At 38.4% G+C, this 21,442-nt stretch overlaps 1 protein-coding gene across 2 annotated transcripts in view; it reads right to left on the bottom strand.

Annotated features, from left to right (window-relative positions):
- LOC109431667 (ion transport peptide-like) overlaps window positions 1-21,442 on the bottom strand; it is a 121,891-nt gene that overhangs the window by 83,051 nt on the left and 17,398 nt on the right. The window contains exon 1 of one of the 2 annotated variants that reach the window (XM_062852601.1): window positions 16,808-17,564. The exons of the other annotated variant lie outside the window; for it this stretch is intronic. The gene's annotated coding sequence lies outside the window, so the exon portion shown is untranslated. Of the gene's footprint in view, window positions 1-16,807; window positions 17,565-21,442 lie in introns of those variants that run through there. 2 annotated transcript variants of the gene reach the window in all.

Here is a 21,442-nt window from a genome sequence, read left to right as displayed (position 1 = left end):
TCTGATTGACGGACGGAACTTCTCCGACATTATCGACGTCAAGACCGGATAACGGATCAACAATGTACGGTACCGGCGACCGCCACGGTACAACCTAGAGCGGCTGAAGCAATCGGATGTCGCCTCAGCATACGTGCAGAATCTCGAAGCCGCGTTGCCAGTCGAGGGCGAGCTCGATGAGGCCCCACTAGAGGACTGCTGGAGTACAGTGAAAGCAGCCATCAACGACGCAGCCGAGAGCACCATCGGGTACGTGGAACGGAATCGACGGAACGAATGATTCGACGAAGAGTGCAGAACGGTTTTGGAGGAGAAGAACGCAGCGAGGGCGGTAATGCTGCAGCAAGGGACTCGACAGAACGTGGAACGTTACAAACAGAAGCGGAAACAGCAGACCCGCCTCTTTCGGGAGAAAAAGCGCTGCCTGGAAGAAGCGGAGTGTGAAGAAATGGAACTGCTGTGCCGTTCCCAAGAAACACGGAAGTTCTATCAGAAGCTCAACGCATCCCGCAACGGCTTCGTGCCGCGAGCCGAAATATGCAGGGATAAAGACGAAGGCCTCTTGACGGACGGACGTGAGGTGATCGAAAGGTGGAAGCAGCACTTCGATCAGCACCTGAACGGCGTGGAGAACGTAGGCACGGGAGCCCACGGCAACGGAAGAAACGACGACGCCAGTGCAGCGGAGGACGGAAATGAACCAACTCCCACGTTGAGGGAAGTTAAGGATGCCATTCACCAGCTCAAAACCAACAAAGCAGCTGGTAAGGATGGTATCGCAGCTGAACTCATCAAGAGGGGCCCAGAAAAGTTGGCCACCTGTCTGCATCGGCTGATAGTCAGGATCTGGGAAACCGAACAGCTACCGGAGGAGTGGAAGGAAGGGGTAATCTGCCCCATTCACAAGAAAGGCGACCATTTGGAATGTGAGAACTTCAGGGGGATCACTATTTTGAATGCTGCCTACAAAGTGTTATCCCAGATCATCTTCCGTCGTTCGTCACCTAAAACAAATGAGGAAGTTATCAAGCCGGCTTTACGACGGCCGCTCGACAACGGACCAGATCTTTACCGTACGGCAAATCCTCCAGAAATGCCGTGAATACCAGGTCCCAACGCATCACCTGTTCATCGACTTCAAAGCGGCATACGACAGTATCGACCGCGCAGAGCTATGGAGAATCATGGACGAAAACGGCTTTCCTGGGAAGCTGACTAGACTGATTAAAGCAACGATGGACGGTGTGCAAAACTGCGTAAGGGTTTCGGGTGAACTGTTTAGTCCATTCGAATCTCGCCGGGGACTGCGACAAGGTGATGGACTCTCATGTCTACTCTTCAACATCGCTTTGGAAGGTGCGATGCGACGAGCCGGGCTCAACAACCGAGGAACGATTTTCACAAAATCTGGACAATTTGTGTGCTTTGCGGCCGACATGGACATTATTGCCAGAACATTTGGAACGGTGGCAGAGCTGTACACCCGCCTTAAACGCGAAGCAGCAAAGGTCGGACTGGTGGTGAATGCTTCAAAAACAAAGTACATGCTGGTAGGCGGAACCGAAAACGACCGGATCCGTCTGGGTAGTAATGTTACGATAGACGGGGATACTTTCGAGGTGCTGGAGGAATTCGTCTACCTCGGATCCTTACTGACGGCTGACAACAACATGAGCCGTGAAATTCGGAGGCGCATCATCAGCGGAAGTCGGGCCTACTACGGGCTCCAGAAGAAACTGCGGTCGAAAAAGATTCACCCACGCACCAAATGCACCATGTACAAAACGCTAATAAGACCGGTAATCCTCTACAGGCACGAGACATGGACCATGCTCGAGGAGGACCTGCAAGCACTCGGAGTTTTCGAGCGACGCGTGCTAAGGACGATCTTCGGCGGTGTGCAGGAGAACGATGTGTGGCGGAGAAGAATGAACCAAGAGCTCGCTGCACTTTACGGCGAACCCAGCATCCAGAAGGTGGCCAAAGCCGGAAGGATACGGTGTGCAGGGCATGTTGCAAGAATGCCGGACAACAACCCTGCAAAGCTGGTGTTTGCAACTGATCCGGTTGGCACAAGAAGGCGTGGAGCGCAGAGAGCACGATGGGCGGACCAGGTGGAGCGTGACTTGGCGAGCATCGGGCGCGACCGAGGATGGAGAGCGGCAGCCACGAACCGTGTATTATGGAGAAATATTGTTGATTCAGTTTTATCTTAAATTTGATGTAATACTAAATAAATGAAAATGAAATATGATAAAATCGCGTGAAGGCGCTTTGCCCCCGGGGGGCGTTATGCCCGCAGTTCCCCTAAGGCTTACAATGCAGTTTGATGACTGCATAAATGAAATTTGCGTCTGCGGCCATGTGATTAGAGCTTAAAACATATTGTAAAATTTAACTACCGAAAATCTGCTAAATTTGTTAGAAGACAACCGAGCACCAATGGTGGCAGCATCTACTAGACGAGGAAATTAATTAAATAAGGTCTTTTCGTGAAATTACTGGCGACCATGCGTCTCCACACAACCTTTGCTACTAGAAAGCGTGGAATCCACAGCATCCCACCGGCTGGCTCGGGAAGGAGCAGTGAATCAAAATTCAAAAATCGCGCGACAATAAGGACAATGTCGCAACCAGAATTTGTTGCGACGTTCTACCCAATGCGACATAGGTTTGTCCCTACTTGAACAGAACAGGACAAAGATCCTGCACCACGAGTTTAGAGATTTTTAAGGCTTGCATTGTGTCCTTCATTGCATTCATCGAGTAAAATGCTCAGAAATTGGGAGTATGGATAGATATTTGGGAGTAAGGTATTGCTTGTTTCACAGGTACAGAATTGCTTTGCGGTCTTCGGCAAAGTTGTTTGACAGATGTCGGCACCGCTCAAACGTCAAATTTTCAGTGAGAGTAAGCAGGCCAGCATGAATTCGTGCAGTGGACCATAGTATACCAAAAGTTTTAGTAATTGAATGCTTACAACGCAAGCTAGTGGCAAAAATCGATAACTTCCTGTTTTCTGCATACAATTGGTCAAGTTTTCCCATACAAGCTTCAGGTTAGCTGAGAAAGAGGAGTTGAATGGCTTCAAGGTTCTGGATGTGTGTTGTGAAGAAGAAAAATAATGTGTTTGTGGTATTGAGCTGCGAAAATATTCACTGGTGCTTGTGATTACTCCAACTCCAAGTTTGTTGAAGGTGTCCGAAACAAAGGACCCCGGAGTTCTCCGACGGATAACAAAAGAAATGCAGCTTTCATTATCTTCATTCAAAAATCCGGTGAGTTTGCTCCGTGATATACGGCCCCATTTTAGGCCCATTGAAGTTCCAAATGACAGAAGTTGAGCACGATCGGTTGTGCTTTCGCTTTGTGCAACGTGTTTTAGGGGTTATACAGGGGATGGCCAAAATGTTTGGGATAGGCAACTTTTTTTTCTCTCACAAAAAAGTTCAACAAGCTATAGCTATAGCTATATAACTTTTCATAGAGCGCATAAAAAAATCTCAAATTTTGACTGTTTGTCAACCTACTATATGTGCTTCATTGGTAAAAATTTGGGCTCGATTGATTAATATTTCGCGAAGTTAGAACCGTTCTCGTAAAACACTATTTTTCAGACAACTCATTTTTGAGCTGTCATATCTTGGAAACCAGTGAACCGATTTGAATGAAATTTTAAACGTACACTATCAATATGTAAATGCTTCACAAACTATTAAAACATACACGGAGAAACGAAAGTACCCAAAAGTGAGTTCATTCCACCCAACTTCGAGGTTGCGTGCGGGAAGCCAATTTCGAGTTGATAGAGTCGATGTTGAGGTGGGTAGTTTGCATTTAGGCGTATACGGCCAAAGTATCTAGCGTCGAAGTTCTTTTTACTCAACCGTCAGTTAAAATTACTCAACTTTCGGTACTATCTCACTTACTCAATTTTGGCTTCCCGCATCGAACTCTCAAAGTTGGGTTGTTTTGCTCTTCACTCTTTGACAACAATAAAGAGAGCAAATGAAACGGGATGCAAAAAAGAACTCAAAAGTGAGTTTAAAAATACTCAAATTTGAGTTCTCTTGTTTTTCAGTGTAGGTACTTTTTGAACGTTGAAAAAAGTTATCATGGATTGACACTTTTTGGATTTTTCTCGTAAAATAGTTATTTATGCAACAAGTTGCAAAATGATGATTTTTTCAGCACGAGTCGTACATTTATCCAACGAGGCTTGCCGAGTTGGATAAATATGACGAGTGCTGAAAAAATCGAGTTTTGCAACGAGTTGCATACAAAGTTTTTTGTAATTACGAAAAACACCCATTTAGTGCGATCTTTTCTAGCTACACAAACATGTATCAGTAGGAACCACGTGCGCGCTCTTATGGTCGGCGTAGTTTTTCGTTTGATCAGGTAGGCTCTGGTGTAGTAGGCGTCACCAATGATCGAGCTCCCCTTGTCAAACAGTTGTGCGCGGGCAACAGCAAAAGCAGATACAGCAGCTGCCTCTACTTTTGATTTGTAGTTCGAATCCGAATTAATTGAAATTGTCCTGATTCGGATTCGAGATGCTCAGTACATGTAGAGGCAGAGGCTGAATCTACGGAAGGCATGGTGGTAAGTAAAAAGTGCGTACGAGCAAAAGTGCCGAAAAGTGCTACTTTTCAGCACTGTTAAGAGTGCCGAAAAGTAGTACTTTTCGGCACACTTGCATTAGGGGTGAAAAGTAGGCCATTTCAGCATACTTCAGCCAACTGAAATGTTCAACTTTTCACAACGTAATTACAAAAATGTATTTTTTTTACATCAATGTCAATAAATTTTAGTGTTGATATCGAAAGATTTTCCACTTCTGTTTTCAAGTCATCTCCAATCAGACATATTAGAGCCTATTTAGATTGAAGAAAGAACACTTTTATTATTTTTTGTGTGGTATTGTAAATTTGACTTTTTTCCTCTATATGGGTAAAAATTTCAATCCGGTATAACTTAATTCGCCGTAAGAAAATATTACTTTTTATAACGTCGTACTAAGTATCAATATATTGTTGATAAACGTAAAAAAAATTATTCGATTCGGTCCACTGGTTTCCGAGATATGACAGTTTAAAAATTAGTTGTCTAAATAATAGTGTTTTACTCGAACGGTTCTAACTTCGCGAAAAAATAATCAATCGAGCCCAAATTTGTACCAATGATGCAAATATAATAGGTTGACAAACAGTCAAAATTTGAGATTTTTTTATGCACTCTTTGAAAAGTTACAGCATGTTAAATTTTTTGTGGGAGAAAAAAGTTGCCTATCCCAAACATTTTGGCCATCCCCTGTATATGTTGAGACCGGGATTTTTTTTTTTTTTTTGTTATAAAGTATGGGTTCTTATGAATGCTGTGTCAATTTTTCAAGAGATTCAATCACTAAAAGCGAAGTTACAGCGTTTTGCGCCTCGTCCCTCATGGGCGCGTAGTGTATATTTGAAACTTGTGATTATTTCGGAATCGTGCTTTCCCAAAACCGTACGCTTCCGGAATCAGTTTTCAACCGATTTCAACCATTTTTTTTGAGTGTTCGCTAGTTATGTGTCGTGTCCTTGAACGTTCAATATTTTTCGTATAAACTTCTATTAATATTCCTTTTTGGGGAAAACTCGTTCCCGTTTGCCAAATTTTTTTTTTTGTTATTCTGACCGTTCAAGGACACCACAAGGTCATCTAGTAGTGTTTTTGTTTTGAGTTTGCGGTATCAGTTGGACTGCATAGTGGTACCGCGATAGGCCAAAAATCGAAAAAATTATTTTCTAATTCATGTGTTTTTATATCTTTTATAAATCAATGATATTCCCAAGACAGCTGAAAAGCCATTTTTATGTGCGTTTCTGTTGCATATTTTGCTTGGGTACTGTTAGGCAATTTGAAAAAAAAAATCTCAAAAATTGTCGAAGCATTACATGACTTTTGAGTTGTACACCGTGTCTTCGTATAACAAACCCAAGTGGATTTTCAAATGGTTTTCAACGCAAAGACTCAGAATAGATGTTTAGCATTCAAATTCGAAGCACCAATAAGTGGAACTGGATGTTTTTTGACCACTGGGATGTGAATAATAAGCACATAATTTTACTCATAGAATATATACATAATAAAAATTCATGAAACATTTCAAACATGTTCGTAACCACATTTAATCAATCGGTTCTACCCCGTTAGGCCGAAAGCCGTTAGGCCGAATGTCGTTAGGCCGAATGTCGTTAGGCCGAAAGGATCGTTAGGCCGAATTAATCACTTGGTCGATTGGGCAGCAAGGTTAAACGGTTTGCTTACGCAACTGGATGGAAAGAAACTGTTTAATGTTTGAGGGAAACAGTCTTCGACCTTGAAATTGTGGTTGGATTTGAATGGTTAATTTGATAAACACACTAATAGTTTTTCGCGTTTTAAGGTCTAAATTTTAGTTGCACCGGAAAGAAATTCAGAGTTCCAGTACGAACATGATTAACAAGATTAAGTGCAACTGAATCGAATTCTCTAAAACTTAGAAAGAACAGCCTATGTTTAAAAGAAGGAAAAATCTTCGATGAAAAAGTTGTTAGCCGTTATGCTTATAGTCAGTGGGTATAAAAGTAATATTACGAAAAAATACCCTATGTTCAGAAGAAGGAAAAACTCTGTTGAGTAAAACATTTAAACTAGAAAGAGCAGCTGTAGACTACCGCCGTGAAACAGGACAGTTAAACTAGAAAGAGTTTACAAGAAGTACAATTTCAGATGAAAAAGTTGATTACTATAACACGACCCTTTCGGCCTAACGGCATTCGGCCTAATGGCCTTCGGCCTAACGGCATTCGGCCTAACGGCTTTCGGCCTAACGGCCTGCTCCCAAATTATATATTTATTTATATATTTATTTATTTATTATTAATTTATTCATCTGACCTAGCTGGTCTTAATGAATATAAGGGACAGGGAAAAGCCGAATTTGAGTGAACTGTTCTCAAAACTTACTCAAATCGGCGTGAAAACCCTATATCTGTTTACGAAACAAACATACACAACAAATTACACGTATAAAATTACATAATACAATACAATTTACAAACAGTGTCAATTAGGTAAAAAAAAGTCAATTTGAATATTTTTCCATTCTAATGGGAGTGATCCTTGTACCGGTGGGTTCTCGTCTGCCGCTTATCGAAACCATTCCCTCAAGCGGTTCTTGAAAGTGGTCGACGAAACATTGAAGTCAAAGACTGCATACACTTCGTTGAACTTAGTCGTCATAAAGCGGATAGGGTCATGTTCGCCATACAATGAGTTCCTCTGTTCCAGCATCAGGAAGTTACGTTCGCGAAGAATCCGTTCGGGTGCGTAGATATGGAGCTGACTTAGTAACGCCGAGGAATCCGATTCTCCGAGCAGAATTTTGGCGATAAACACAGCTTGGGCTACACTCCTTCTATTTTCAAGCGTGGATAAACCGAGTAGTCTGCAGCGGTCCTCATAGTGCGGTAAGTTGATGGGATCACGCCATGGTAAGTGCCTCAGCGCTGCACGAACAAACTTTCTCTGGACTGCTTCAATCCTCGCAATCCACGTTGACTGATACGGGCACCATACAACGGAATTTGATTCCAAAATAGAACGGACGAGGGCACAGTACAACGAGCGAAGGCATAACGGGTCGTTGAATTCATTAGAAATCTTCAGCATAAATCCCAGTTGGCGGTTTGCTTTGTTAATGATGGCGTTGAAATGAGGTTGAAAAGTAAGGGCTGAATCCAGCGTAACACCAAGGTCACGCACTTGCAGAGCGCGTTCGAGTGGCTGATCTCTGATGAAGTAGTTGTGGGTTATTGGCTTGTGCTTCCGGTGATACGATATTATACTGCATTTCGGGATACTAATTGTTAACATGTTCGAGGTGCACCAATCGTCAAAAGCATTTAACAGCTGTTGCAAATTCAGGCAATCCTGCACGCACTTGACTACCATGTATAACTTTACATCATCAGCATAAAACAAACGGCATCCTGGAGGCAGTAGAAACAACAGTTCGTTTATGAAAAGCGAAAACAAAAGCGGGCCCAAATTACTCCCTTGTGGTATACCAGACGCATTTGAGAAAGGTAGCGATGAAGCACATCCAATCTTAACTATCAAGTTACGATCTCTGAGGTATGAGCCGAGCCAGCAAACTAGATCCGCTGAGACACCAATTATTTTCAGTCGTTCCAAGAGTATACCGTGATCAACTCGGTCGAAGGTGGATTTCAGATCAGTATAGACCGTGTCAACTTGTGCGCCAGCATCCATGTTTCGTAAGCAAAATGAGACGAATTGGACCAAATTTGTGGATGTAGACCTTTTGGGGAAGAATCCATGCTGGTCGGAAGAAATGTAGTTCTTACAAGAAGCAAACAGCGCGTCATTCATAATGATCTCCAACACTTTTGAGCATGCACACAACGAAGTAATTCCTCTGTAATTCTCAACGTTATTGCGGTTACCTTTCTTGTGCACAGGAAACATGATTGAAGTTTTCCAGCTGGAGGGAAAGCGGCATTGTCGGAAGGATAGGTTAAAGAGTGTAGTCAGAGGCGAAACTAGTACATCCTCGCACTTTTTGAGAACGCATGCTGGTATACCGTCTAAACTTGGCGTAACTGAGTATTTAAGCTTTCGGATTGCTAATATATATATACTAGCCCCTGACTGATTTTTTCACAGGAGATATTTCAATGCTTTTTACATTATTGATGGATATTTTGTTTAAAAACAAACTTTGTGAATGTTTTTTATTATGAAAAAATACAGTTCTGGAGGTATGGCTTGAGGTATGAGTAAATGCATAACTACCATTTTCATTTGGCCTAGCCAAAACTGTAATTGTCAAATTTGATAAGAAATTTTGCATTTACTGCTAGCACTGACAAAATTGCCTCAAAATCCATCTAGTACCTAAAACTGTAGGACTGGAAGATTAAGGAGTAAATACGTTCTATGAGTAATATTCACTGGACAAAACTCTTCATACTCCCTTCGCAAATCTAAATATTTAATCAATTTATTTACGTAAATTTTAGTAGGCTCAGTGTACCAGTTATGGCTATAGTACCTCAAATTCGCCATAGTTGATTTTCAACCTTTGATGATGCAAATCAACAAGAAAAAAATGTGAACAACAGATCACGTTCACAAAAGATGTTTTGCAACCACAACTTCACAATTTGCTCAAATTATGATAGAAATAAATCATTTTCCTTAAATTTTCGACTTCCTTGCACCCTATTTCACCATAGTGTACCAGTTATGGCTAATCCCATAACGAATGCATGCAAATAGTGCGAAGTGGAACACAAATTAACATATGTATCCATAACTGGTACAGGGTTCCTATCATTGGCACACGCCGTAATAAATACTAAAACTAGTTTTGGACCCGTTTCTATATTTTTCCTGAAAAGTATGATAACTAATCAATTATTTGACATATCGATGACATTCAACGGTCTTCTTATTTTTGTAGAAATAGTTATTCTTAGGTAGTGCGATAATTGGTACAGGCACCCTATTCAAATTGATTTCTTTGGTACCGTAAACCGGGATTAAATTGATCATTCGAGTACTGCATTTTAATTCCATACTAGGAACTCTTAAGCGTCGTAATGATCTTAAACTTTTTACGTCATGTATTTCGTAGATGTCTAGAGATGAATGTAGACTATTATTTTTTTTAGAAAAAATGAGTTTTGCCTTATTTTTCAAGGAATTTACAATGCATTCCTCATTTAGCTGAAATCATTGCTACTAAACAATCGATTGCTAATAGGACTTCCCTTAAGTTCTCTGTGCTAACATTTTTGTGGAGCCTTGGTTGGGATGTTATGCAGCTAATCAGAACATGGAATAGATATAAGAAGTTCATTTTATAATGAAATACAGTGGTTTTTCGATTTTGTCACGGTTCTATTTAATCATTATTATCTCCATTATATCACACTCGATTTTAGCACGCTATTTTTTTTTCGATTATATCACGCTATGATAATCGATACAAATATCGCTAAGCACGTATTCCAAACTATATAAGATACATGAATCGTCATAAGTAAGATATTTTGCACATTAGTATACGATTATGGTGCCATTGGGGACAGGCCGGACACAGGATTCGATTATCTAGAGTCACATTCCCATGCTTTGCTCTGCATCAAGTCTGGTCTGTATGCGTCAATTTCACGCGTTACATTTTCCATCAGGGGTCTCCAGTTTGCCTTGGTGAATAAGATTTTGGATCGCCAATTCAGAGACGGCGGGTTTGATTCCCATTCCGGTCGGGAACTTTTCCAGAGTTTCCTTTGCATAGTGTATAATTGTACTTACTCCACAATATACAAATTCATACAATGGCAGGCAAAGAAAGCCCTTCAATTAATAACTGTGGTATAGTACTCAAAGAACACTAAGTTGAAGAGAGGCAGCCCTAGTTCCATTGGGAAAAGGGGTTTTTCGTTAGAATCTTACTTTGGTTTCCTTTTTTATTGTTTCAATTATTATTAACGAGCTTTTCAACCTGGGGCTCGTTCATGTCGGGATACACGGTTTCACTTCACTTCCGAAGGGAAAACTAACATTTTTTAAATTTATCGGCTTTTAAAACTTGATATGTTGTTCAGTTACTGCCAACCAGTATATCGAACGATCAGAAATTAAAGACAGAACCTTTAAACTTCGCGACAATTGTACAACAAAGCGTAACGTGACAACATCGCAAAAATGTCAAATTTTGATTTTTCAACCCGAAATTTCCAACCTTCTGGAAACTCTTCTGAAAATGTTAAGTACTCGACGATAAATTTAAGCAATTATCTTTATTTTGCTGTGTAAAGATTGGAAATCGACAACATATGGAAACATCGTTCCATGAAGTTCAAAAACTATGTTGTAGAAGTGCAAATAATATGTACCTTCATTATTTTATCTATTTTACAGAGACATTAAAAAATAATAACATATGTGCAAGACTATTAGATTTCCATTACCGGGTTTGATATTTTGTTCGTTTTTGTTTGAATTTTTTGTTTGTAAGTGTATTTTGATTAAAAAACGCTTTCAGAAAAAAACCTGTTTCAATTATATCACGCTCCAATATATCACGCGAAAATTTTTTTGATTCGTGATATAATCGAAAAAGTACTGTAGTCATTTATTGTGATAGAAATCACTTATTTCAAATGAAATTGCCAACATTTAGGCGTTTAATGGGAAATTCCAAATTTTAGTTTTGCATTTAAAGTATTAAATTCACTAGTTGTAAGATTTAAGACGCGTTATTCGGTTTTAGAAGAGCAAAATTAAGCGGAGAAGGAAAATTTCCTTTCCAACCGATGCTTAATTGTATATTGATCAATTTCACCCCAAAGTGGCATTTCCAATTTTTTGGCATTTGGAGTTATTTAACTTAAAATTTGAATATGTTGAACAAAATTCTGTCACATGGTTCCATGGAGATCTACAGGGTACTGGTTTTACAGAAATTCTTTTGAGAATATTTGAATAGGCATTTGATGTTATCCGCAAAAGTTGTTTTAAAGTGATCAATTTGACCCCGGATTACGGTACTATTGCAGGCACTCCTTCGAATATATAGCAGAGCGATATTTGTATATATTTTTTATTGGGTAAGAGCCAGTGAAGAGAAATATCGAAATTACTAAAGAGACACAAAACAAGCAACAGAGGAGGCGCGGCGATTACTCTTCATCCCTACTGGTAGCAGGTAATGACATAATCCAGATTCTTTTTGTTGGGGACAAAACAGAAGCTGAATTTGTTGCGTACTTTTACTTTTTTTTTTTTTTTTACTCGTGAATAATCGATTATTATTAGTCTAAAATCGAATCTGTTTGGTGGTAAGTATTCAGCAGCGTTGTGGTATTTGCCGACTGGAAGTTGCTTCTCGAAATTTGCAATGCAAGGCTCAAAAATCACCAAACTCGTGGTGTACGATCTTTGTCCTATTCTGTTCAAGCTGGGACAAACCTATGTCGCATTGAGTAGATTGTCACAACAAATGCAGGTTGCGACATTGCACAGTGGTCCACGAACCAGATTTACGAGGAAAGATGCATTCAACGCCTTCAAATGAGTTTTTAGGCGATTTGGTCTTCTACAAAGTTGTCCCTAGTAATAAGGCCCTCTTTAAAATGTACATGAAAATTAGGGTGGTCCATATTTTCGAAGAAATTGGTAACCAAACTTTTTTATTTGCAAGAATAACTGTATATATTCATCAGGAAAGTTGTGGATCCATCAATTTTGAGCAAGTTTGCTGAAGACACTTTTTATGTAGCTTTAAAATTGACCGATCTAGAGGTGTTTTTCTGAATAAGCTTAGGGTGGTTCAAGAAAATCCGGTTTTCTGGCGTTAACTTTTTCAGTTTCGATTTTTCATCGAAGTCGCCCAAGAAACACATGTTGGTCGTTTTCTCTTTTGGTTCAAAAGTTACAGGCGTATTTTCTTAAAAAAAAATCATAGTTTTTTAAGGGTTAATGATGGGTTGGGGCAAACATAAAAAATATATTTTGCCCGCATTCAAAAGAAGAAATGTTGTTATAAAACATATAAAAAATAGAGGGGTGTTACTTTTGTAACTCAAGTGAAAAATACTTGAAAAGTGCCTATTTTTTCTAGAAAATCATCAATATATTTTGAACGGAATGACGTAGCAACATTCTCAGCGCACGCGTTTTTGGAAGCTCTAAAAGTGGTTCTTAGGTGACTTTGACGAGAAGTTTGAAACAAAAAAGATAAAGCAATAAAACGATTTGTTCTAGTGTCACCCTATGAAAACTATGGGAAAATGCTCCAAATTTGGTCATAACAGTTTAAACGCTTTATTTTTTTTTGTTTCAAATTTCTCATCAAAGTTCTCTAAGAACCATTTTTAGAGCTTTAAAAAACGCGCATTTTCATTAGCTGGGAATGTTGCTACGTCAAATTAGACATATTCACCCATTCACCCAGACTTCTAACAGCAAAAGAGAGTTGCAGAAAATTCCCGGTGACTAAACAACAATTCTCGAGGTTTCCCGACTTTTTCCGGTGATTTGAAATGTGCCGGTTATACCGAAATTTCCAAATGGCCCTGCTGTTCAGCGTACTTATGCATCATTTATTATACTGGTCTTTATGAAAAGAAGCAACTATCGTCCACAATGTCATTACTCATTAGCATCAACAAAGTGTGCTTATTGATCATTATCGGAAAAAAATAAAATATTATGGTCCATAATAAAGTTAAACCTGTATTTTGCAATAACAATTTGAACCGATTTGCATTAAACATAAAGAAAAATTCATACAAGCGTAGCTGTCTCTCAGCCCAATAGGTCAGAGTTCATTATTTGTCGACGTTTAGAATCGATATTGATTGTTTTTCAACAGTGATGTTTTTCATGAGTGTTTTATAAACCTGCCTGAAATTCACCAGCAATAATAACAGGAAGATGACGAACACAAACTTCCTGTTATTATTTCTGGTGAATTTCAGTCTCGTAAGTTTCCTTATACGGGCGGCCGGTTATTATCACAAGCCCTCATTTCCCAACAATAGCCGTCCGTTTCGTCATGAGTGGGGATTTTTCCTAACACTCTTCCAGACGCTCCGGTAGCCTACCTCTACGTGTCGTCATCGACTGTGGAGCAAATCGGTCCCCCCTCATACACACGTTACTACAACAGGTATCCGGTACAGTAGTTGTATCTAATGCGCAACAGTGCACTGTCACTGTGGCAAACGATAATCGTGCGATAAATCTAATTGAAGCAGTAATTAAACGGTGATAAACGATGAATAAATCTGCAGCTCTGCAGTTTAGTTTCATAAACTAGTCGACTGGAGTAATTATTATTCTAGTGAATCACGCCATGTAAATACAGTTTATATTGTTTGTTTTGTTTTCGAGAATAAGAAATTATATTATTCCGTGATTCAACGTATTGTACTAGAAGTTTCGCTACGGTTTAAGAAAGAGAATTTGATCTTTGAATGTGGTTAAGCCAAACATCGTATGGTAAGGATCATTCAAAAGTGATGTCCACCAGGAACGAGGATGAAAATGCGAAATCCATAGATGTGACGCTTATTATACGAAAACCGTCACAGATGGGGGATCAGGGGGATCTAAATTTGCTGTAAACGTGGCCTCTCATACCTTGGTAATACAACGATATCAGCCTAATAGAATCGACTCCTTTTCAGATGCACTGTTACAACATACACGACTTGTTGCATCAGAATAAATTATCGCACTTAATTATTTGCTCTCAGCCGGTAGCAATGATTATAGCTATTTAGGCAAGGATAAAGTCTCCGACTTGCCCTGTTACAAGTTGATATAATTGGTGCCTCAGAAAGCAGAATCCAATAGAATTGTTATTTTTTTATCGATTGGAAACCTTGCATGGAAATTTTACAAGCGCTGAAATTACCCAGGAATCTCACCTACTGCCAGCCAGCCAGCCAGACGGCAATTAGCTTACAGTTGCCCATGAGAGGGGCTTGGTTCCAGTTTATGGTCAATATTGCAATACACGTTTCAAGTGTCGTAATCATCATGCCCGATACTCAGGGATTCAACGAACAGACCATGACGTCAGTGGGATCTCCTAGAGACAATCTAGTGCCAAACTTTTGCTTACAGCTGATTCAATTTTAATCATGATTCGTTTTTATGCACTGCTAAGTGTTGTTCGTGCGTAAGAATTCACCTTAACCCACAACTACTAAGCATGATGTAGGGTGGGTCTGTCCACAAGTACAGCTTTTCTTTGGATAGTATGATTTGCGATTTGCTTCCTAAAATTGATCAGTTCCCGGATGATTGCTCGATAGAAAACTAGTAATAAAATGTCACCAAACTAAACATTTCGAGCTCTTTCGCTACCGTACTCTAAATTGGTATTAAATATTGTGTATTGAATTTCTTCTCAAAAGTAGTATTTCTACAATTTTTCCCCATGTTCTGTAAATTAAGTGTTTTTTAAACTTTTAAGTTAAGTCACACACAGCACTTTTCCTCCGTAAACACACTTATTCAACATGTTACAGGTGTCTGCTACGGCTACCTTTTATTTCCCTTGAAAAACTGTTCAGTTGCGCTTTAAACGTCAGTTTCGTCTGAGCGACAACATACCTCTGTACCTTGCAGAAACAACTAAAAATGACGATATTGCAGTATAAAAATTAATCCGTTGATTTCGGAATCAAAAGCGAATTTCTCGCTATAACAATCATTATTAATTTCTATTTTTAAGCGAAGTTGCTCACTTCGAACATCACATTCTCCGTTATCTACCAATGTATCGATTAGGTTGAACTTTTAACTGTAATTCGCTTACTTCTTTTGGGTATTTCATTTGTATACATTTCTTCACTTTTTTTTAAATTTTGCAAAAGATTAAAATTACTGCTTTTTACAAGGATTTTTATGCAGTTTCAATGAATATCCTGAACGGTGTTTTACATTAACAATCTGTAGATTGTGTTTCAAAAGAACGTTTGGAGAAGTGATTTACAAGCTGATTATTTAAATTTATTCAAATAAAAACTTACAGAGACGAACCAGCCAAGGATGTAGAGAGAATATCGTTTCTCGCTGCTCTTTAAGACTGCAAAGGCCGAGAATATCACGTTTCCCAGCCAAGGACTGAAAGTCTCTTAAATAAAGACAAATCAATCAATCAACCCAAATAAAAAACATACCGCTGACCAACTAATGTGATATTCCACAAATTTGGATCACCCTATTCTTGTCACACAATTATCGGAAATTAAAACAAGACTCAAACAAGTGCTTCTAACATTGCCATTCACTGCGACCATCGATTACGGGCTAAATGTCCACATTGTTTACTGTGGCCCCCTGCTGGTTTCGAATTAGGAGGAATTACTGTGCCATAAAATATCGACGCAGTCTAGCCCCAGGTCTTTCGGGGGCAAGACCGACTTCACCTCACGGGTGGTTTCAGTTATATTGCGCTTCGACTTGTTAGGTCGTAAAATGTTTTACTGCATTACAGCTCCAGCGCCATCCAGCGAAATGTCAGCACGTTTACACACAATCGAAGAAAGCATCCGTTGTTTTAGCTTGCTAGTTCAAATCGACTGAATAAAGTGAATAGTAGATACAGAAAAATGTAGTAGGATATTTTAGAATAGTGCAAGCAAATATACTAGTTTTATAAGCGAGACAATGTATAATTGTTTATGTTTTCTTTACAGAGAAGAATGTGTTAATAGTGAAATCGCAATAAGGAGAGGCTTACATTCCTTCAGAAGTGAAGTTTAGAACAAACTGATAAACACCTCAACTTTCAGCGTTTTTTGTTTTCAAGTTTGGCAATGCTGGTGAATAGGTTTATTTTTTCTTTCTACATATCTATCTCTTATCACTTCATAAAACAAGTTCGATGTTATTTTGTTTCTTTTGAAACAATATAAGTCACGAACGAATAAATCAATCAACATCATTTTTGCACGGTTCAAATCGTTTAAATGTTGGGCTTTTTATATGTATAAAATAAAATAAAATCAACTGAAAAAATATAAACCACTAAAGTAGAGAAGTGGTATCACCATGCCAGTAAGTCGCAACATCAATGGGACCGTTTACAATTATTTGTATAACATTTTTCAGAAATGTTCAGGTTTCATAAAGTTAATCTTCAAAGATAATAAATTTAAAAAAAAACATAAAGCTGTGTCTTATGAGGTGTGGAAAAAGAATACGTCACATATTTCTAAAGTGAATTACTTACTTTAAAAAGGTCGGTTTATTCACTGGTTCGTGGAAAAATAACTGTTGAGCTGACACTAATACAGCACCACAAAATACAACTATAAATTTACAACAAGTACTGACGTACTGTTGGTTTCACATTCTTCGATGTAGTCAATAACCTTTAAACAATCACAACAGGTAAAAGTTTTTTTTTCACTACACAGTAATCCATCAATTGATTCAGTTACATTTTGATCCGAATATTCACATCAAACAATCGAATAATAATCTATCCGTATTGAGCATTCATGTATTGCTGTTCATTCCGATAAGCACCATTATTCTGCTTTCCTGTCTTAAAGGTTGAATGTTGACCTCCATCTTCACTCTCCTGCACACTATATTTGCGTGACGTTCCACTTCCGGTAGTTACTGGCCAATTCATTCACTCTGAGAGCAAATATACTTCTCGTCACAAGTTAACACCATTGAAGAACACTTCTCCGATTCGCAAAAAAAACACATTTATCCATTGGTTTCGGAGGCCGCACTAAGAATATCTATCCGTGGACCAGATACGCATTGCCAATTCTAAATATAGATTGGCGCCAAATAGATGGGCAATTAGCAACAATCCACTATGGTCGGTTGAACGCTTCCTACGGGGGTCGAAAAACAGGGCAAGTAAACCACATCCAGAAGCAACAGAACGATATTTTCAACACGATTCGAAAGTGCACGTTGTTCTGTTACTGTTGAATCTACACTAACGGTGTGTACGACTTTACCTTGTGCTGTCTGGCTCCAACCGGAGAAATGGAACGCACACCAGTCTGGCGATCCCCTATTAGGCCTAATTTATTTGTTTTGAGATTATTTGATTGCGCTACCGTGTGCGATAACGTTTGGGATAGGAGTATCTGCTCTTGGATGGAATGCATTAGATCTGCACACTTGGTTTGGAATGAAGGCTTACACCATATTACAAGCTCAACTGTATCAAACTGTTGAATGTGTGCTTTGGACTCCCACAATCAACTGTGAAACTTGGAACAATATAAAAATAAATTAAATATCTATATGCAGAACCCATTGAGATCGCTAGCCTCTGCCCAGCAACTCTTATCCATGGCACCGGCCGGACTGCGAGCAACCTTAGGGAAGATCAGGTAAGGTACCCCGGGGCAAGTGAGACCTACAGCTATTATTTTTATTATTATTTATTTTTAAGGCAAACGTTCTTCGTGGAAAACATAGGTACCACACCAACAGATACTTTGAATACAAAAATAGTTGTTGTTCCCAGTTGTTTATATGTATTTTCAATTCACTAAGTGAGATTAACGTACTCTACTACATTCGTCGTTTAAAAGTAGGATAACAAATAAAGACACTTTTTCGGTTTCAGGATAATATTTCGAGTGCTTGCAAATAATTTCAAGCGAAAAAGCTGCAATTTGTTTTCATTTATTACCTTTAGTAAACTGCTCTCACTTACCCCAGTGCATTTCAGGATCTGTGGTAAGTGAAACCTATGAGAGCAACCAAACACAATTCCATAGTTTGATCTCGCTTTCTGCAGCTTAAGTTGAAATTTACTCAAAAGTGAAGTAAAAATCGGCGCCTTAAGTAATCAATCATTGAATTATACTTAATTGCTTCTATTTTGATGATGAAGCTATTATTCAAAATGGTAAAGTCTTGGGTAAAGCATGTTTATTTCCGAAACCATCTGTTTTTCATATTTTTGTCTATTATTCTATTTTTTTTAACCCGTAACGTGGTTAGATCACCTTGGAATGGTGCTTTACGGCGTAAGATCTACCATATTATACCAAATTTTAATCTTGCTATTTTCCAGTCTGGTTAATTTAAATGCAGGATCAAGATTTGGTTTACTTTTTTTACTGTGTTTTTTGTTTATTAATTGTTTTTTATTCTATTTTTGTAATTTGTTTTTCACTGCTAATATACCGTTTGTTTCAGAGGAATGCAGGTAAATTTGTCCTATGTGTAAATAACACAATTTACAAAAATATATCTGTTGTGAACGTATCACCATTTAATACTATTTTCTATTTCAGATTTACAAGCAACGATCAAAGACCACGCAGGTAGACCACGGTGTCCGCGTCGATTTCTTCGAGCCGAGTTTCGTAATTTCGCGTGTTCTGTTTCTTCGAGTACAATTTCGTAATTTCACGGGTGTTGATGTGTGTTTTTTTTTTCGTTTCTTATTTTCGCGAACCTCGTTTTACGCAAACTATTTTTGATATTAAAAATATGAAATGTCTGGCAGCCATCCGGTAGTTAAAATACAGTGATCGGGGCGTGAGTGTGGTATCCGGGATCAGCCGTACGACGCCAGATAGCAGTAGATGCGGTTTTGTTTTCTCGAATTGATTGTGCGGTGGATATTATTCCCTGACATGTCGCGTATTTGAGGACGTATTCAATTTTTCGCGAGTGCATCGTTCGTAGCAAAACAAGAATCGGTCTGGTGATTGTAGCAATTTGTTTACCAAAACAAAGCCCCTAACAAATCATCCTTCCCGTATCCAAACTCCTAGTGATTATGTTTATTTTTTTTTATGTTGACCTCATGTTCACCTCACTTGACCTGCATTCGGACGCGGCCGGCGCTGGTATTGCTTTTTTAAAAAGTATTGGGATGCCAGCATTTACACAATGAGGAGAAGGCTAGTCCCAAGCATTATCTGTTGGTTCATTGTGTAAATGCAGCTGTCCTTGCAATAACAGAAGAGCAACCGCGGGCGGTCAATCGTGCTCATGCTCATGCTCATGCTCATTATTCTATTATTTTTTTTCGTTTTTAGCTGAAAAATGAGTTCCTCTGAGTGTAATGGAACCGGCCATAAAGTAAGAAAAAATAGGAAAACGACCTATTAAAATTTCATGATTTAATGATCTTAAAATTAATGATCCTAAAATTAATGATCTTAAAATTATGTAAGGGAAAATATAACATCTGTAAATCTTGAAAAATCTTTTGCTGAGATTCGTCAACTATGTAATATAAAAATCAAGTTTTGAAATCTTCTGTCATTTAACTTTATGGTGCTTTTTGTATAAAAAAATCAATTGGTTTTGCACGACCTGCTAGAGTTAAATCAACTGTATTTTCAGTAATTCGTTATTATATGTGTTACGTAATTTATGCACAATACCACAAAAGTTTTCCAACACAAATCTCTGAACATAGTTATTAGTATAAGATATTTATAATGTATGCTACCTTAAAAGCAGCAACTATAATAAGCCATTTGTACAAACATTCCGAATAGGTCCCACTTGCCCCGTGAAATGGAGTAAATGAAGATCTGCTTACACTTTTTATTACCGTCAAGGCACCATTCACCGTGGATCTAAGAGGATTCGGGGCAAATAAGGGCTGTCATTTGACACCAGTCTTATAAACATTGTTGGTGCCGCTTTTAATTGCCTTCATTATAGGTTAAAATTAAAGCAATATCCACAGAAGTTGAAAATTTTTCACAAAATTTGGTGATATAGTACAATTAGTAAAGGGTAGTAGGGTCGCCTAATTCCGTGGTAGGTCACCATTCACCGTGGTAGTAGGGACCCATTCACCGTGTATGAGAAATTTCATTCTACTTTGTTTAAAAATGATCAAAACAACCCAGCCAAGGGAATTTTCTTCGTTTAAATACATTTCATGTAATAACTTGCAAGATTTTATTAGAAAAACGAATGTTCAAATTTTCGATTTCTTCTAGATACACTCCCGTTCAAAAGTTTGGGGTCACCCCCTCAAAAACATGTCATTTTTTTAGGCCCATATCTCCGCCAATTTGCGTCCGATTTCAAAACCCTAGGTTTCATTCAAAAGATAATAAGTCAAAGAAACTTTGAACATGATTTAAAAGAAACTTTTTCAAAAAAATTTGTATGTAAACTCAACCCAAAGTTGCCAAATTTTCTAAAAAATGAATATAAACTTACTGCAGTGTCGCTGAAAGTTGGGTCGACCAAATTTTAAGATAAGAGCGGTAATATGACCCATTTTCTATTAGCTTTCAACTGCTTTTTACAGAACTTAGCTAAAAAATCTAGAAAAAAAAGTTATTAAGTGAATTAATCCTTGATGTCATCGACCAAAAGTTTGGGGTCACCCCTCAATATGATGTATCGGGCAAAAGTTTGGGGTCACTTTCGTAAAACGAGGAAAAGTGATTTAGTGATATCTTCGTCATCTATAGTTCAATTTTAATTATTTTTGGCTCATTTCAAAGATAATTAACTAAATTTACGTTTGATGTCTTCAACTTAACGTATTTAACGATTTTTGTATATAAAAATGTTATGTAAAATTAGCACATTTTACCACGCTTCAAAAAATAAGGCAACTTTACGTTAAGTATTAGTATGTAAATTTCAACAAATATGTGTGGTTCAATGTCTATGCAGTAAGTATCATTCATTTTGTTTCAAAAAAGCCAAGAAGAATTAAAATTGAATGAAAGATGACAAAGATATCAACAAATCATTTTTTTGTTTGACAAAATCAAACTAGCACTTTTTTGGCATGACAAAATCAAACTAGCACTTTTTTAGGTCCCACTTGCCCCGGGGTACCTTAACTAAATCCGGTGGAAACTTTGACCATAGACTGACATGGAAGGGGTAAGAA

The sequence above is a fragment of the Aedes albopictus genome, chromosome 2, assembly GCF_035046485.1.
Source record: "Aedes albopictus strain Foshan chromosome 2, AalbF5, whole genome shotgun sequence".
Lineage (NCBI taxonomy): Eukaryota > Metazoa > Arthropoda > Insecta > Diptera > Culicidae > Aedes > Aedes albopictus.
Note: the sequence above shows the minus strand (reverse complement) of the source record. Positions and strands in the feature narration are given on the sequence as shown.